The following is a 16,514-nucleotide window of genomic DNA, read 5'->3' on the forward strand; positions in this document are numbered from 1 at the left end:
GACTGGTTGGTGGCAGCAGAGAGCACTGTGGTCAGATAGAATCAATAACTCAACTTCCTGTGGAGCATACAGCAGCTGATAAATCCTGGAAGGGTTAAGATTTTTCAATAAAAAAATAATTTACAAATCTGTTTAAATTTCTGGCACCAGTTATTTTATGAAAAAAAAAAAACATATTTAAAAATACTTTTCCACCAGAGTACCCCTTTAAGGTTAACAGGGGTCCATTGTGGTCTCCTGCTGGCCCAGGACATCACCAGCATGTAACTAGCCCTGTGGATCTTCATTCTGAGTATTAGCGCGGGCACCATGAGTAAGATCCCCACCAATTTTACATTTCGTCACTTATTTCAGATAATCTTTTGTATTCTTACCCACTCCTTTTTTATGTTTTACATTTACTACTTCAAACTCACTTAACTTTCTTTTTCAAGAAAGCACCCGCATCGTACATTCACTCTGATGCAGTCAATTACCAGTTCGCACCCTTTGCTCCACACTTAGGAAGCTATGCGGCCTATTCAGATGCTAATATCTGGTGCGGGAAATTAGCTCTGTAGAACCAGCCAAATAGCATCAAAATATCAGTCAGAGACAGGGACATGTAAGTTGGCTTTAAACAAGGCTTCTTCTTTCTTTAACATCAAGCTCAAATAGAAAATAAATCCTGCTTGTCCGATGTTAACTACACTAATCTTCCTTTTATATACAGGTGGCTTACTTACTAGCAGCCACCCAACAACACTCGTCAATGTCAGTTCTTGAGGCGGAATCGAAGTCAGTGGGACTTTGCATTTCTGCCCTGACCCTGCCACATTCTACTACACTGCTCAAAAAAAATAAAGGGAACACTAAGATAACACATCCTAGATCTAAATGAATGTACGAATTGTATGAAATACTTTCGTCTTTACATAGTTGAATGTGCTGACAACAATATTACACAAAAATTATCAATGGAAATCAAATTTATCAACCCATGGAGGTCTGGATATGGAGTCACACTCAAAATCAAAGTGGAAAAACACACTACAGGCTGATCCAACTTTGATGCAATGTCCTTAAAACAAGTCAGAATGAGGCTCAGTAGTGTGTGGCCTCCACGTGCCTGTATGACCTCTCTACAATGCCTGGGCATGCTCCTGATAAGGTGGAGGATGGTCTCCTGAGGGATGTCCTCCCAGACCTGGACTAAAGCATCCACCAACTCCTGGACAGTCTGTGGTGCAAAATGACATTGGTGGATGGAGCGAGACATGATGTCCCAGATGTGCTCAATCGGATTCAGGTCTGGGGAACAGGCAGGCCAGTCCATAGTATCAATGTCTTCCTCTTGCAGTAACTGCTGACACACTCCAGCCACATGAGGTCTAGCATTGTCTTGCTTTAGGAGGAACCCAGGGCCAACCGCACCAGCATATGGTCTCACAAGGGGTCTGAGGATCTCATCTCGGTACCTAATGGCAGTCAGGTTACCTCTGGCAAGCACATGGAGGCTCCCCAAAGAAATTCCACCCCACACCATTACTGACCCACCTCCAAACCAGTCATGCTGGAGGATGTTGCAGGCAGTACAACGTTCTCCACGGAGTCTCCAGTCAGGTCTGTCACGTGCTCAGTGTGAACCTGCTTTCATCTGTGAAGAGCACAGGGCACCAGTGGTGATTTTGCCAATCATGGTGTTCTCTGGCAAATGCCAAACGTCCTGCACGGTGTTGGGCTGTAAGCACAACCCCCACCTGTGTATGTCAGGCCCTCATACCACCCTCATGGAGTCTGTCTGACCGTTTGAGTGGACATTTGTGGCCCTCCTGCTTGCACAAAGGTGGAGGTAGCGGTCCTGCTTCTGGGTTGTTGCCCCCCTACGGCCTCCTCCACATCTCCTGGTGTACTGGCCCGTCTCCTGGTAGCGCCTCCATGCTCTGGACACTACGCTGACAGACACAGCAAACCTTCTTGCCACAGCTCGCATTGATGTGCCATCCTGGATGAGCTGCACTACCTGAGCCACTTGTGTGGGTTGTAGACTTCGTCTTATGCTACCACTAGAGTGAAAGCATCGCCAGCATTCAAAAGTGACCAAAACATCAGCCAGGAAGCATAGGAACCGAGAAGTGGTCTGTGGTCACCACCTGCATAACCACTCCTTTATTGGGGGGGTGTCTTGCCAATTGCCTAATTTCCACCTGTTGTCTGTTCCATTTGCACAACAGCATGTGAAATTGAATGTCAATCAGTGTTGCTTCCTGAGTGGACAGTGGGATTTCACTGAAGTGTCATTGACTTGGAGTCACATTGTGTTGTTTAAGTGTTCCCTTTATTTATTTTTTTGAGCAGTGTACAAACCTGCCAAATTCTGTGCAAATGAAGCGTTGATTCTGATTTATTTCATCATGGAGCATAACTAGAAAACTTCCTCCATGAAACATTGAGAAATCTTCATTTTCCATTGTGTGTACACGGCCTAAGACCCCATCCATATGTATAGGTGCCATGATGATGCATGATGTCTACGGCTCTTTTCATGGCAAATTAGGTTGCACAAGGTAAGAAAATTACAGACTTGGTAAACTGCAGAAGAGCTGATGGAGATCTCTGCTGCTGGTTCTCCAGATCGATGGGGCCTCGGCCAGGATTTCACATATCAGCGTTTTATGACCCTGTTAAAACCCTCTGGTGAGAAAATAGAACATGTGGAGATACCATAACCCAGGAATGAGAATCCTATAAATTCATCCTAGTCCAAAACATAAATATAACCTCCTTGGCAATCGTGCTTCATATTGTGTTACTAATTGGTTACATTTCACTTGGCAATACTGGATGGTCACCAAATTTGGATGGAATATTTTGGCTTTCAGCTCACATGAATCTCAGTATCTTAGGTTGCATAAATCCAGTATATGGTGCCCATACAATTCTAGGGACCGAAACAGTACCTCAGATTTAACATGTAAGCACAAGGAGTGGCAATGGTTCCCTGCACACAGTACAACCATGTACTAACATGGCTAATCAGCCCTAACCTTCACATCTGCATAGCTTAGTATTAGGCTGGTTTCAAACAGCAGAATTTCTGCTGCAGGAATTCTATTGAAGTGAATTGGCTGTAAATTCATGCAGAATTTTCATGCAGAATTCCGTCGTGTGAACAGAATTTCTGTACTGAATGGAATTCTGCATGAAATTAACAGCCAATTCACTTCAACGGAAATTCTGCAGTTGAAATTCTGTATTTGCTATAAATCCATGCAGAATTTTGATGCAAAACTCTATGCAGAATTTAGTGCAGAAGTGCTGCTGTGTGAAAACAGCCTTAGGGTACATTTCAGACAAGCAGATCCACAGCGTATTTTACGCTGTGGATGCACCGCCAAAGGTCCGCTACAGGGTGCCTTTAGATGTGCCTGCTCGGAGCGGCACTACGCCGCTAAAAGTAGACACACTGCTGCAATGTGCAAGTTGCCGAGCATGTGCGGTGTACTCGCACACATGGTGGCCACTACCCCTGCTCCCTGAGCTAGGCAGAGAGCAGCAGCAACGCGAGTATACTGCGCATGCGCGCGGCGGCTCGTACATCACAGTGTGTCTGCTCGTAGTGGCGTATTGCCACTTCGAGCAGACACATCTAAAAGCACCATTTAGCGGTCCTTCGGCTGCAGATCCGCAGTGTAAAATATGCTGTGGATCTGCTTTTTTTAAACCGCATGGGGTACGTTCACACATACGTATTTTCTGCAGAAGATTTGCTGTAGCAGATTTTTCTACCCATTGAAGACAATGGGCTGCAAAATCGGCTTTAGCAAATCTGCAGCAGAAAATATGCATGTGTGACGGTACCCTTTGGCTATGTTCATACAGCGGAGATTCTGGGATTTGGATCTGCAAAGCCAGCTGGGCTTTTTTTTTTTGGCAGAATTATTGTGCGCTGAACACACAGATTCTGGATGGGAGAACGGAATCCCCATTCAGCACAATGTACAATCAATTTTGCAGAATTTCCAAGCAGAATTTTTACAGCAAATTCTGCTCGTAAATTCCGCCATGTGAACATAGCCATAACAGGATCTTGTATCTGCCAACTGCCCAATATTGGTGATCTGTGGGCTAGTATGACATCTCATTATTACTCACCTCCTCCGAATCGTAAAAAGGGCCAGATTTAGGCAAACTCTGCCCAAAATGGAGTCCTTTGGGGGGAGTTTGTGGGGCAAGGCTTAGAAGTTTGGAGTTGCCGTATTAGTAAAGTAATGCGGAATCAGAATGTTGCAGAATCGTGTAATATCTTTTGTTTTATTGGTCTAACAGTATATTGTTTGTACAAAATACTGTTAGCCCAATAAAAAAAACATTCTCTGGGGTAAGGCTTAAAAGTCATAATTTGGGTGGTAGGTATAAGATTTAGCAATGCAAAAACAAGACTTTTCCAGGAAAAATCATCTACTGGTTATAGGGGTACTACCGTGCTGACAACTTATCCCCTATCTAAAGGATGGGGGATAAGTTGCCTGATCCCACGGGGTCCCACCGCTGGGGACCCCCACGATCTCGCACGCAGAACCCCGCTCTCATCAGGCCCCGGAGCGAACATCGCTCCGGGGCCTGATGACTGCCGATCACGGGGCCGGAGTATTGTGACGTCATGGCTCCGCCCCCATGTGACATCACGCCCCCCCCCTCAATGTAAGTCTATGGCAGGGGGCGAGACAGCTGTCTCGCCCCCTGCCATAGACTTGCATTGAGGGGCGGAGCATGATGTCACACGGGGGCGGAGCTGTGACGTCACGATCACCAGCCCCGTCATCAGACCCGGAGTGGATGTTCGCTCCGGGGCCTGAGGACAGTGGGGTGCTGCGTGCGAGATCGCGGGGGTCCCCAGCGGCAGAACCCCGTACGATCAGTCAACTTATCCCCTATCCTTTAGATAGGGGATAAGTTGTCAGCACGGTAGTACCCCTTTAAGTTCTACTTTAGGGGAATATGTTCTGTAAGGCCCCTTTCACGGCCGTAATTAATTACGGGTTAAAACAGCTATTAGAAAAATCCCATAGACTATAATAGGATTTTTTAACAGCCGATTTTCAAGATTTTTATGACAAACATTTAAAACTGAGGTATTTTTATAGTGTGAAAGGGGCCTAAGTATCTATGCGCAACAAGCAGCTATTAGAAGGGGGCGAATCTTTGGCAACAGACCCGCATTTACCAATGATCATGTCAAGATGAGGCCTGTGATCACAGCGCAAGGGTATAATCTGCAGGTTCAGACAGCTCATTGGAGAAATAATGGAGTGGAAAATGCTAGCAGAGCTAAACCGGCCTCCAAACACATCCACGGCAATGAACCATGACCCAAAAGCTGTGGGGGGGGGGGGGGGTTACTGAACATAGAAAAATCCTGTAATTTTTACAGGGTCACATAATAGGTCAGTAGAGTCCTGTGACTCTCTCAGGCGGGTGTGAGACTGACACTGCCAACATGTGCTGAGACTCTGTGCTGGGGTATATTAGGAGTTGTAGTTGTGATGTAAACTGATAATTCTGTGTTTTCCAACCAAGGTGCCTCTAGCTGTTGCAAAACTACAACTCCCAGCACGCCCGGACAGCCTTTGGCTGTCCGGGCGTGCTGGGAGTTGTAGTTTTGCAACAGCTGGAGGCACCCTGGTTGGGAAACACTGAATTATATACTTGGCTGACCACAAAACCATCAAATGCTGTCCGGCCAAAGGCTGTCCGAGCATGCTGGGAGTTGTAGTTTTGCAACAGCTGGAGGCACCCTGGTTGGAAAACACTGAATTATATACTTGGCTGACCAGAAAACCATCAAATGCTGTCCGGCCAAAGGCTGTCCGAGCATGCTGGGAGTTGTAGTTTTGCAACAGCTGGAGGCACCCTGGTTGGGAAACACTGAATTATATACTTGGCTGACCAGAAAACCATCAAATGCTGTCCGGCCAAAGGCTGTCCGAGCATGCTGGGAGTTGTAGCTTTGCAACAGCTGGAGGCGCACTGGTAGGGAAACACTGATCTAGTGTTTGTTGCAGTGTCTTCCAACCAGGGAGCCTTCAGCTGTTTTAAAACGACAAATTCCAGCATGCCCGCCTTAGGTCTAAACTGATAACATCATAACAGTGAGCAGAGAGTGATTATCACACAGGTATAAGTCGTTATCATAGAGATTTTCACCCAGGGTGCCTCCAAAACTACAACTCCCAGCATGCCCGGATAAGCTATGGCTGTGTGGGCATGAGTTGTAGTTTTGCATCAGTTGGGGGCGCACTGGTGGGGAAACACTGCATTAGATGGTCGGCCGGTCTGGCAAACACTATGGGGGAGATTTATCAAAACCGATGCTGAGGAAAAGTTGCCCATTTGCCCATAGCAACCAATCAGATGGCTTCTTTCATTTTTAACAAAGGCCTCTGCAAAATGAAAGAAGCAATCTGATTGGTAGCTATGGGCAACTGGGCGGCTTTTCCTCTGCACAGGTTTTGATAAATCTCCCCCTACGAGTATGGGCAGCCGAGTACATAACAAAATGATTCTCTTCTACTGTCCAAGCATGCTGGGAGTTGTAGTTCTGTAACAGCTGGAGACACACTGGTTCTACTTATACATGTGTGATGATCACTCACTGCACACTGTTCTGATGTTATCCAGTTAGGTCTTCGACTGTCTGAACATGCTGGGAGTAGTAGTCTTGCAACAGCTGGAGGCACCTTGGTTGGGAAACATGGAATAATATACGTGGCTGGCCATACTCCTAGGCCGGCATATATCATTGTAGGTGTCAGTGAAGCATTTTTTCTACACCTTTTTTATACGTAGGAGCACCAAATTTATTAAATGGTCACATTTTCTGAAATTTCTCTCTTGACATACACCAAAAAGCTAAGTCTGGGCTGCTGTAGTTTTAGAGACTTTTCAGTGGCTTGTCGCCTTTTCACAAAAAGGCGCAGTTCATAAAACCCTTCCATATCATGTGTATTGCCAAAATAAGTGGATTGTAACTCAAAATCAGCAAAAATGTGTAAACCAAAAGGCGCAAATAAACCCCGCTTGTAGGGCTGAGCGGTATATCGGTTCATACCGAAATTTTTGTGCTGCACGATATGAATTTAACCCATACCGCAATACCGGTTTGGCCCCTCCCCCTCGGGAATGAATGAATCAGCCCTGCGCTGTCCCCACATCGGGGAACTAATCCTATGTGACCCACGAGCACTGTTCTGCCAACCCCCCCCAGCGCTGTCCCCATCAGGGTACTACTCAAATGTCACCCGCATGCGCTGCCCTCCTCGTCCTGTTTGTTGCGGCCGCCGCCGCCGACACTCTATACCAGTGGTCTCCAACCTGCAGACCTCCAGATGTTGCAAAACTACAACTCCCAGCATGCCCGGACAGCCAACGGCTGTCCGGGCATGCTGGGAGTTGTAGTTTTGCAACATCTGGAGGTCCGCAGGTTGGAGACCACTGCTCTATACTGTGCGGTATCCCTATAAAATAAACTTTAACTCACCTCCCGTTGGTCCGGTACCGGCCTCACTTGTTTCCTGGGGACGGGAACATCGGACAGCCGTCAGCCTATCACCAGCCACAGCAATGCCAGCTTCTTACATGACAGTGGGCTCAGCCTATCACCGGCCGATGCGAAACATTGCTGCGACCGGTGATAGGCTGACGTCCATCCAACGTTCCCGTCCCCAGCGTAAGGCCGACGTAGGTACGTTAAAGTTTATTTTGTTTACCTTTTGCAGCCCGGGCATAGGGATACCGCACGGTATAGAGTGCAAGCGCCGGCAACCGCAACAAACAGGACGAGGAGGGCAGCGCTTGCGGGCGATTTGTGAGTATTTAGCCCAATGGGGATGTGGGCTGATAATTAATATGGGGTGGGGCTAGGAAATACCATGGAACCGCCAAAAGTTTAAAAAATACCGTGATACACACATTTGGTCATACCGCCGAGCCCTACCTGCTTGTATCTTTGTTGCGCCTTTTCTAGACACAAAAAAAACAAACAAACAGTCTATAGACAAATGATAAATGTCGGCCATAATGTTTGCCAGACCATCTAATGCAGTTTTTCCCAACCAGTCCACCTCCAGCTGATGCAAGATTACAACTCCCAACATACCCAGAGAGCCACAGGCTGTCCAGGCATGCTGGGTGTAGCAGTTCTGCAACAGCTGGATGCACCCTGGTTGGGAAACCCTGAGATAATGACTTATACATGTGTGATGTTCACTCGCTGCACACTGTTCTGATGTTATCATCTTACATCACATACTGTACATCAGAAGAGCGTGCAGCGAGGGATCATCACACATGTATAAGTAGTCATCCGTATACATCAGAAGAGCGTGCAGCGAGGGATCATCCCACATGTATAAGTAGTCATCCGTATACATCACATACTGTACATCAGAAGAGCGTGCAGCGAGGGATCATCACACATGTATAAGTAGTCATCCGTATACATCAAATACTGTACATCAGAAGAGCGTGCAGCGAGGGATCGTCACACATGTATAAGTAGTCATCCGTATACATCACATACTGTACATCAGAAGAGCGTGCAGCGAGGGATCATCACACATGTATAAGTAGTCATCCGTATACATCATATACTGTACATCAGAAGAGTGTGCAGCGAGGGATCATCACACATGTATAAGTAGTCATCCGTATACATCACATACTGTACATCAGAAGAGTGTGCAGCGAGGGATCATCACACATGTATAAGTAGTCATCCGTATACATCACATACTGTACAGGAGAAGAGTGTGCAGCGAGGGATCATCACACATGTATAAGTAGTCATCCGTATACATCACATACTGTACATCAGAAGAGTGTGCAGCGAGGGATCATCACACATGTATAAGTAGTCATCCGTATACCTCACATACTGTACATCAGAAGAGCGTGCAGCGAGGGATCATCACACATGTATAAGTAGTCATCCGTATACCTCACATACTGTACATCAGAAGAGCGTGCACCGAGGGATCATCACACATGTATAAGTAGTCATCCGTATACATCACATACTGTACATCAGAAGAGTGTGCAGCGAGGGATCGTCACACATGTATAAGTAGTCATCCGTATACATCACATACTGTACATCAGAAGAGTGTGCTGCGAGGGATCATCACACATGTATAAGTAGTCATCCGTATACATCAGAAGAGCGTGCAGCGAGGGATCATCCCACATGTATAAGTAGTTATCCGTATACATCACATACTGTACATCAGAAGAGTGTGCAGCGAGGGATCATCACACATGTATAAGTAGTCATCCGTATACATCAAATACTGTACATCAGAAGAGCGTGCAGCGAGGGATCGTCACACATGTATAAGTAGTCATCCGTATACATCACATACTGTACATCAGAAGAGTGTGCTGCGAGGGATCATCACACATGTATAAGTAGTCATCCGTATACATCACATACTGTACATCAGAAGAGCGTGCACCGAGGGATCATCACACATGTATAAGTAGTCATCCGTATACATCACATACTGTACATCAGAAGAGTGTGCAGCGAGGGATCATCACACATGTATAAGTAGTCATCCGTATACATCACATACTGTACAGGAGAAGAGTGTGCAGCGAGGGATCATCACACATGTATAAGTAGTCATCCGTATACATCACATACTGTACATCAGAAGAGTGTGCAGCGAGGGATCATCACACATGTATAAGTAGTCATCCGTATACCTCACATACTGTACATCAGAAGAGCGTGCAGCGAGGGATCATCACACATGTATAAGTAGTCATCCGTATACCTCACATACTGTACATCAGAAGAGCGTGCACCGAGGGATCATCACACATGTATAAGTAGTCATCCGTATACATCACATACTGTACATCAGAAGAGTGTGCAGCGAGGGATCATCACACATGTATAAGTAGTCATCCGTATACATCAGAAGAGCGTGCAGCGAGGGATCATCCCACATGTATAAGTAGTCATCCGTATACATCACATACTGTACATCAGAAGAGTGTGCAGCGAGGGATCATCACACATGTATAAGTAGTCATCCGTATACATCAAATACTGTACATCAGAAGAGCGTGCAGCGAGGGATCGTCACACATGTATAAGTAGTCATCCGTATACATCACATACTGTACATCAGAAGAGTGTGCTGCGAGGGATCATCACACATGTATAAGTAGTCATCCGTATACATCACATACTGTACATCAGAAGAGCGTGCACCGAGGGATCATCACACATGTATAAGTAGTCATCCGTATACATCACATACTGTACATCAGAAGAGTGTGCAGCGAGGGATCATCCCACATGTATAAGTAGTCATCCGTATACATCACATACTGTACATCAGAAGAGTGTGCAGCGAGGGATCATCACACATGTATAAGTAGTCATCCGTATACATCACATACTGTACAGGAGAAGAGTGTGCAGCGAGGGATCATCACACATGTATAAGTAGTCATCCGTATACATCACATACTGTACATCAGAAGAGTGTGCAGCGAGGGATCATCACACATGTATAAGTAGTCATCCGTATACCTCACATACTGTACATCAGAAGAGCGTGCAGCGAGGGATCATCACACATGTATAAGTAGTCATCCGTATACCTCACATACTGTACATCAGAAGAGTGTGCAGCGAGGGATCATCACACATGTATAAGTAGTCATCCATATACATCACATACTGTACATCAGAAGAGCGTGCAGCGAGGGATCATCACATGTATAAGTAGTCATCCGTATACCTCACATACTGTACATCAGAAGAGTGTGCAGCGAGGGATCATCACACATGTATAAGTAGTCATCCATATACATCACATACTGTACATCAGAAGAGCGTGCAGCGAGGGATCATCACATGTATAAGTAGTCATCCGTATACATCACATACTGTACATTACTTATAGATGTGAGAGGATCGCTCACTTTACACTGTTCGGTACATTCAGTGCACGTGCCTTTGACTCGGATGACATGATGTAACAGGGCAGCCCGGGCCCGCAAACAGTTCTGACAAATCCAATTAAAATGTAACATTATGGAAGCAATGAGCAGCGTAAGTCACACTCAATGATCTTCTGTCACATGTGCCAACGCATCAAAGGGCATGAGGATGAAGAACCTAATCTAGTTATTAGGGCATGTTCCTAAAATAAGCAACAGCCTTCGGTTGTCTGGACATGCTGGCGGTTGTAGCTTTGCAACAGCAGGAGGCACCCTAGTTGGGAAACACTGGTGTGTATGGACTCCTGACTCAGATGTTGGAGCAGTGTATGCCAACCAGTGTGCCTCCAGCTGTTGCAAAACTACAACTCCCTTACAGCCAACAAAGTGGTCGTTTTGCAACAGCTGGAGGCACCCTGGCTGGCATACACTGTGTTGGGGAGAGAAAGAACGGATATTTCAGTATGTCAGAACTTTTTATTCCTAGGGGAGGTATTTGTTAGAGACTTCTTTCCCTTCCCCCCCCCCCCCCCCCATTCAGAACACATGCACACTCAGCCGAGTTGAGTGTGCAAGTGTATGGTGCAGTGTTAGGCCAACAGCTATCTGAAGTGTGTAGCCAACTTTAAAGTGTACTTGTTCTTTATTAAAAAAATAAATAAATAAATAAGACACACAACACAAAAAACTTTTGACAATTCAGAGACACGTCAAAAGTTTTGATCAGTCGGGGTCTCAGTACTGAGACCCCCACCAATCAGAAAGGCTGTATGATCGTCGTGGCAGTGTCGCATTCTACCAGAAGCCTCTCCTCCCTGGTTCTTCTGATCATTGTGGGCCTCTGTGTGACATGTAAAAACTATTTAGTGTGGATTTCATAACAATGGAAATATTATGGAGGTGTAAACGCTGCCTAACATAGATGTCCTGTGTATTCTCTGATCGCTCCCAGGGCTCAACGGAGTTCCTGCAATTTTTTCACAGCAGGAACACCATTCCCATTAATAGGAGTCCTGCAGAGTGGAAGAGGTCCTACCCTTTCCCCCCCCCCCCCCCCAGGATTTGACCCCTTATTAAACAAATAATAGGTGAACAGACCCGTCCCCATACTATGCTGTCCTTACATCAGGCACCATAGTATGAAGACAGATCTGCTTTTGGAGATACTCCTTAAATAAAGTACAGTGCCCCCATTTTACTTAGTCCTTGACCCTGCAATTCCAAATAATAAGAAATATTTTTACTGTATGTTATTTCCTTGAGGGAAAAAAAAATAATAAATACAAAAATAATGTTATAATAACATTAAGCACAAAACTATTGTGTGACCGAAAACAAAATCAGGAAGTCCTATACCCTCGCGGGGCCTTTTATCAAATCCTTTGTTCATCTGGGGGTGATTTTTTTTTAATGCAGGGTTTCCCCAGCCAGTGCGCCTCCAGCTGTTGCAAAACTACAACTCCCAGCATACTGACAGGCCGGCTGTCTGGCCATGCTGGGAGTTGTAGTTTCTCAACTGGAGGCACAATGGTTGGGAAACACCGTTCGAAGACGTATTAAACAGCAAGACAGCAAACGCGTAACATATATTTTCTTTAAGAAGTCTTAAAACAGTGTCTCCCAACCAGGGTGCCTCCAGCTGTTGTAAAACTACAACTCCCACTGTGCCAAGACAGCCAAAGGCCGCCTGGTAATGTTGGGGGGGGGGGGGGGGGGGTGTTAGTGAGCTGTCTAGGCATGCTGGTAGTTGTTATTGGGTACCTGTGCAAACTGGGAGTTGTAGTTTTTAAACAGCTGTAGGCACACTGGTTGAAAAGAATGTTCAGACTTGCTGGGAGTTGTAGTGTTTCAACAGCTGGAGGCACACTGTTCTGAGAAGTCTTAGAAAGGCATGTGGCAACTTTTAACATATATTTCCTTAACGTATCACTTTCCTTTTTTTTACATTTTTTTTAAAGGAGCTATTCGGGATTAGAAAAAGCGCCACACCTGTCTTCAGTTTGTGTGTGGTATTACACCTTGGCTCTATTCATTTCAAGAAAACTGAGCTGCAATACCTCACACAAGGGGGGTGCTGTTTTTTTGGAAGGAATCAGCTTAGTTTTTCTAATCCTGGATCACATCTTAACAGTGTTTCCCATCCAGGGTGCCTCCAGCTGTTGTAAAACTACAACTCCCAGCATGCCCGGACAGCCATCGGCTGTCCGGGCATGCTGAGAGTTGTAGTTTTACAACAGCTGCAGGCACATGGGTTTAAAAGGCTGCCATGGCATGCTGGGAGTTGTAGTTTTGCAACAGCTGGAGGTGACACGGATGGGAAACACTGTTCTAGGAAGCCTTAAAGAGAAAGGCACACGGAAAAAAAAAAGGCACACTTATGGGAAAATTATCGTCAACAACGTATCAGAAATACAATTCCGTAACCACAATGAGGGGGGATTTAGATAGAGCCCCTCAGGCATTGGCTCTTTTAACCCCCTATGGTGTCAGTAGAGTCGCATAAACATCACAGAGAAAGAAGAAATGGAACTAAACAGGAAACTCACTTTTGTTTCTTAAACATGGCTACATTATAATAAACAGAACATAAAACAATAAACAATAAGCAACTATAAACCTGCTCCTCCCCCCCCCCCCCCAACACCATATCCAGAGATGAAATGATACAATTGTTGCTTATTATGTTAATGCAGAAGATACAATAATAAAAAATAAACACGGCTTATACCAATAGTATAAAATCACCATAATACTAAACAGGCAACATAAAGTCTATAGTAAACACAAACAAATACACTTACAATAAGCTGCCAGCTCCCCTTCTTACCCTTAACTAAAGCAGCATGGATATCCCCGACCAAGTCACCCACTCACTCTACTGGATCATACCAACTTCGGCCAGCATGGGAGGGTGAAACGTAACAAAGAAGTAACAAGAATCATCGAGCTGTTTTAGTTCTCCCCCCCAGCTATAAAAGTAGTTACACCAGACCCATAACTGCAGGGAACTTGGGAGGAAAACAAAAACAAAGTGAAAAGACGCTCTTTACCCCCCTACTTTAAAAGGTTTTTATGGTATAGCCCGAGGCAACACCATCAGTGGAAGACGAAACCATTATAAAGAAGAGGGGGGGGGGTTGAAACGATATGTGGGGTTTACTACAAACTATATTTACTCGCTGGACACGAAGAACATATGAAGCGTCTCTGTAGATTTGTAGGGTATTTTTTTTGGGGGGGGTTTGTTTACCTCGGTGACATCCCGTGTCCTCCATGACAGGTGGTACGGTCCACTTGTGTATATTCCCGAGGAAAGTACTGTACACGCTGTTCTGTACGTCATCGAGAGGGAGACGTTGTGAAGCAGAACGGAAAGAGACAATGAAAACAGGGGACCCACGTGGCTCCGCCTGCGACCACTGATTGGTCCTTGCGGTTGTAGTAAGAATTGCGTCATGGCTCCGCCCCTTCTTTTACACTAAAGCCTACGGCTGGTGTAATGTTGTGCGCATGCCCGTCTGATTTTTTCTTTTTCTTTTTATGTATTTATTTTTTTCTATTTTTATAGAGTGAAATTTATTTTGAAAGTTCATTTTGCCCATAACAGCCAATTAGGATATCACTTTTCACTTTATGTTCTTCTGTTGAGGAAATGAAAATTGTGCTCTGGTTGGTTGCTATGAGCAACAAAGTTATTTTTTTCTTTTGTCACTTTTGAAAAACCGTAAAAGTACTGCAAAACTATAACACCCAGCATGCCCGGACAACCAACGGCTGTCCGGGCATGCTGGGAGTTGTAGTTTGCAACATCTGTACGGCCACTGGTCTAGCTCTTAGGGTACGTTCGCACGGGTGGATTTATTTGTGAGTTTCCCACTACGTATTTGAAAAGGGGCGGGCTCTTCGCGGCTGTCCGAAGTAGATTTGCCGCTGCGGAAAATCCGCCGCAGACCCTGTTGATTTCAATGGGGCTTTTATTGGATTTTCCTCAGCGGAAATTCCGCAGTGAAAAATCTGCTGCGGACAGCTGTGAAGAGCCCGCCCCTTTTCAAATACACGGTGGGAAACTTGCAAATAAATCAATAAATAAAATAAAAATAAATCACATTACTGAATCTCTGGGCAGAGTTTCCGCCGGGTATCAAGCCAGCAGCACTAGGGTCGTGTGGACTGCACTGCTGTCCCCATAGACGGCAATCCATTTCTTGGTGGATCTTTTGGGAGATCTGCTCAGAAATGCAACTAAACTACTACCTTACGGCCTAATGACGCATGCAGAGGCATTACATTATACAACAAGATAACTCCAAGGGGTTAAGAGGCCTCTTTATTGAATGTGTCACACGTATACGTAAAACTTAACTTTTAATGTAATCAAATAAATATAAGTGAGGAACAAACCTATTTAAAAACACAATCATAAGCGTCTGTAAAATATGCCTATAGGTCCTGAGTGGGACGACCCAGTCTAGTGGATCTTTACAATTGGGCTGAATGGGCCTCAAGTTGTTATATGGTCCTGAGATTTGAAGCTCCAAGGTCACTCTAGAGTGCTCCCAAGAGCAGAAACCACAGTGGTCTCTTTTGTGAAAGCACTTATATATGTGGTGATTGATTGATCCTTAATCCCACAGGGGTACTTGAGTGGTCCCAATGCTGTGCAGGTTTCTCTTGCACAGTGCACACTACGGAATTTCAGTGGCGGAGCTTTTTGTCACTGAAATCCATCTGTCCTAAGAATTAACATTGTGGTGTCTAGGTGGTGCAGGTAATAGTGTAGGGTATGTTGGTATTTAACCCTTAACTGCACCAGTTTCCTTAGATAAATGGTCTGACCGTTAACCATCCCAGAAACTAAGAGAAATAATTGAATGTCCACAGCAGATAATTGATGAAACTGGAATAAACTTTACTGCATATTTTATGCAACTGCAGATAACAGAACAGTCTTTATATAGAGGACCGTAGTTCAGGTTCCTCACAGGTTTGCTGGGACTTTTGAGATCAATGAGCTTTGATTTGCTAGCCACTGTGCTACTGATTTTCTGATAATTGAGTTGTAGTAGTCACACAGGATTTTAGTAGTTTTGAGCTGGATGACTCAGGGATTAGTGGCTGCGGAAGATAAGGCTTCAGGCCTAGCTTGAATTAATGATGAGATATAGATTGAAGTGCAGGGACCAAGAGAGCGAATTAAGTGGCTGCAGCCCCTTATATGTTAAGAGGGCAGGACAAAGCTCATTGGTCAGCAGAACCTGTCTCTCCTGACCTCTGGAACTCTGGGTATATCACATGCCCCAAAGGTCCTTAAACCATAGCATAACATAAATTAAAGGCATGTGACCTCTAAGGTCCTATACAGAGGTATCCTATCTGAATTAAATATATAAATATATACATTGCATATCAACATATTGACATATTGAGAGGCGACTAGGGTTAGCCCTTCAGGAGAGCCTGTTAGCATGGAGGGACTCTGGCTGAGGGGACTTCAGACAAAAGGGACAGGACACGTTCTG

At 45.1% G+C, this 16,514-nt stretch overlaps 1 protein-coding gene across 2 annotated transcripts in view; it reads right to left on the bottom strand.

Annotated features, from left to right (window-relative positions):
- Nucleotides 1–13,948, bottom strand: part of C2H21orf91 (chromosome 2 C21orf91 homolog) — a 69,530-nt gene extending 55,582 nt beyond the window's left edge. Inside the window, exon 1 of one of the 2 annotated variants that reach the window (XM_056559424.1) lies at nt 13,797–13,948. The gene's annotated coding sequence lies outside the window, so the exon portion shown is untranslated. The remainder of the gene's footprint in view (nt 1–13,796) is intronic. The other variant, XM_056559426.1, reaches the window with a different exon arrangement.
- Between the last annotated feature and the right edge of the window lie 2,566 nt (nt 13,949–16,514).

This window comes from Hyla sarda, chromosome 2 (assembly GCF_029499605.1).
Source record: "Hyla sarda isolate aHylSar1 chromosome 2, aHylSar1.hap1, whole genome shotgun sequence".
NCBI lineage: Eukaryota > Metazoa > Chordata > Amphibia > Anura > Hylidae > Hyla > Hyla sarda.